General features: G+C 63.2%; 1 pseudogene; it reads right to left on the minus strand.

Moving 5' to 3' along the window:
• Nucleotides 1-858: 858 nt before the first annotated feature.
• LOC113977438 lies at nucleotides 859-2478 on the minus strand (annotated as a pseudogene).
• Nucleotides 2479-2487: the final 9 nt, after the last annotated feature.

The raw sequence follows: 2487 nt of genomic DNA on the forward strand, positions 1-2487 counted from the left end.
GGGGGGGGGGGGGGGTCAGGGACAGTGATTTGTGCTCCCTGGGGTGTGGGGAGGGGTGTCCAGGGATGATCCCAAACAGTCCTGGGTGGGGTGGGGGGCAAATTCCAGTTAAAGGGGGGCTGGGGGAGGGTGGGGGCCCATGTCCCCCCCATGTCACTGTCCCTGTCCTGGCTGGGAGTGTTGGGGACATGTAATATATATATATATAAACACAGAAAGGGGGGTCCTGGGGGCTCCATGGTGGTCCTTACCTGTGTTTGGGGGCACCCTGAGCCCCCCCTTGGAGTGCAGCCCCCCCATCAGACCCCACTTTTGGGGTGTCTTGGGGAAGGGGGGCATCAGTGTCCCCTCTGCCCGGCCCTTTGTGCCCAGGGTGGGTCCCAGAGCGGGGCTGGGGGGTTCAGAAGGGGAGGCAGGTCCTTGGGTGTGCCATGATGACAGGGGGGCTCAGCTGGGGAGGTCCCAGGGTCCCCCCACAGCAATGGGGGGTCTCAGCTGGGGAGGAAATCGATGGTGGCAGGTCCTGGGGGGTCTCAGTTGGAGAAGAAGTCGATGGTGGCACATCCTGGGGGGGTCTCAGTTGGAGGGGAAGTTGATGGTGGAAGGTTCTGAGGGGTCTCAGGTGGAGAGAAAGTCGATGGTGGCAGGTCCTGGGGGTCCCCACAATGACAGGGGGTTGGTTGGAGAGGAAGTCAATGGTGGCAGGTCCCTGGGCAGAGGAGGTTCAGGTGGAGTGGTGGAGTGGATGGAAGGTCCTGGGGTTCCCACAGCAATGAGGGGTCTCAGTTGAAATGGAAATCGATGGTGGCACATCCTGGGGGGTCTCAGATGGAGGGGAAGTCAATGCTGGCCCAGGGCTCCCAGTTGGATGGGAGGTCGATGGTGGCAGGTCCTGGTTGATGGTGACAGGTCCCAGGGTGTCTCCGTTGGACAGGAGGTCGATGGTGGCAGGTCCTGGTGGATGGTGGCGGGTCCTGGTCGATGGTGACAGTCCCAGGGCTCTCAGTTGGACAGGCAGTTGATGGTGGCAGGTCCTGGTGGATGGTGACAGGTCCCAGGGTGTCTCAGTTGGACAGGGAGTTGATGGTGGGGGCTCAGTTGGACAGGAGGTTTATGGTGGCAGGTCCTGGTGGATGGTGGCGGGTCCTGGTTGATGGTGACAGGTCCCAGGGTGTCTCGGTTGGACAGGCAGTTGATAGTGGGGGCTCAGTTGGACAGGAGGTCAATGGTTGCAGGTCCTGGTGGATGGTGGCAGTCCCAGGGTGTCTCAGTTGGACAGGAGGTCAATGGTGGAGGCTCAGTTGGACAGGACGTTGATGGTGGCAGGTCTTGGTTGATGGTGACAGTCCCAGGGCTCTCAGTTGGACAGAAAGTCGATGGTGGCAGGTCCTGGTGGATGGTGGCGGGTCCCAGGGCTCTCAGTTGGACAGGAGGTTGATGGTGGGGGCTCAGTTGGACAGGAGGTCGATGGTGGGGGCTCAGCTGGACAGGCAGTCGATGGTGGGGGCTCAGTTGGACAGGAAGTTGATGGTGACAGTCCCAGGGTGTCTCAGTTGGACAGGAGGTCGATGGTGACAGGTTCTGGTTGATGGTGGCAGGTCCCAGGGCTCTCAGTTGGACAAGAAGTCGATGGTGGCAGGTCTTGGTCGATGGTGGCAGGTCTCAGAGTGTCTCAGTTGGACAGGAGGTCGATGGTGGCAGTCCCAGAGTGTCTCAGTTGGACAGGAGGTCGATGGTGGCAGTCCCAGAGTGTCTCAGTTGGACAGGCAGTCGATGGTGGCAGTCCCAGAGCTCTCAGTTGGACAGGAAGTCGATGGTGGCCCGCACCGTCCGTGCCGTGCGGGTGTCCACGGCGGTGACCTTGATCTCGGTGTCCCCGAACTGCATGCTGGCCCGGATCTCCCTGCGGCCCCGCACCGAGCCACCCTCCCCTCCATCCCCTCCGTCCCCTCCGTCCCCTCCATCCCCATCCAGCTGGAGGCTGATGGTGCCGCAGTGGCGCACGCCGGGGTCGGTGATGTAGCTCACGTCGTCGCGGGCGCTGCAGTAGATGTTGATGAGGGTGCGGCGCTGGCCGGGCCGCGCGGGGCAGTAGCTGCGCTGAACCACCTCCCCCAGAGCCACCGACTGGTCCACGGACACGAACTTCTCGAAGACGTCCGTGCACCAGTTGCGGCCCTCCTTGACCAGCAGCTTCTCCCGCGGGTGCTTGCCCTCCACGAACTTGTTGAGGACGCCCACGCCGTAGGTGAGGGGCGAGCGGCGCACCCGCACCACGCCGGGGTCGAGGCCGAAGAGCACGGCGCCCTTGAGGATGGTGAGCCCCACGTCCTGCGGGACGATGAGGCGGCAGCGGGAGCCGAAGGCCTCCTGCACCGCCCGCTGCAGCACCGGGGACTCGGCGAAGCCCCCGACCAGGAACAGGAACTTGACGCCCTCCACCTCCGGCTTCTTCAGGAGGGAGTCTGGAGGGAAAGGGGGTTTGGG

This window comes from Neopelma chrysocephalum, unplaced genomic scaffold (genome assembly GCF_003984885.1).
Source record: "Neopelma chrysocephalum unplaced genomic scaffold, ASM398488v2 Primary Assembly neopelma1_237, whole genome shotgun sequence".
In the NCBI taxonomy this organism is placed as follows: Eukaryota; Metazoa; Chordata; class Aves; order Passeriformes; family Pipridae; genus Neopelma; species Neopelma chrysocephalum.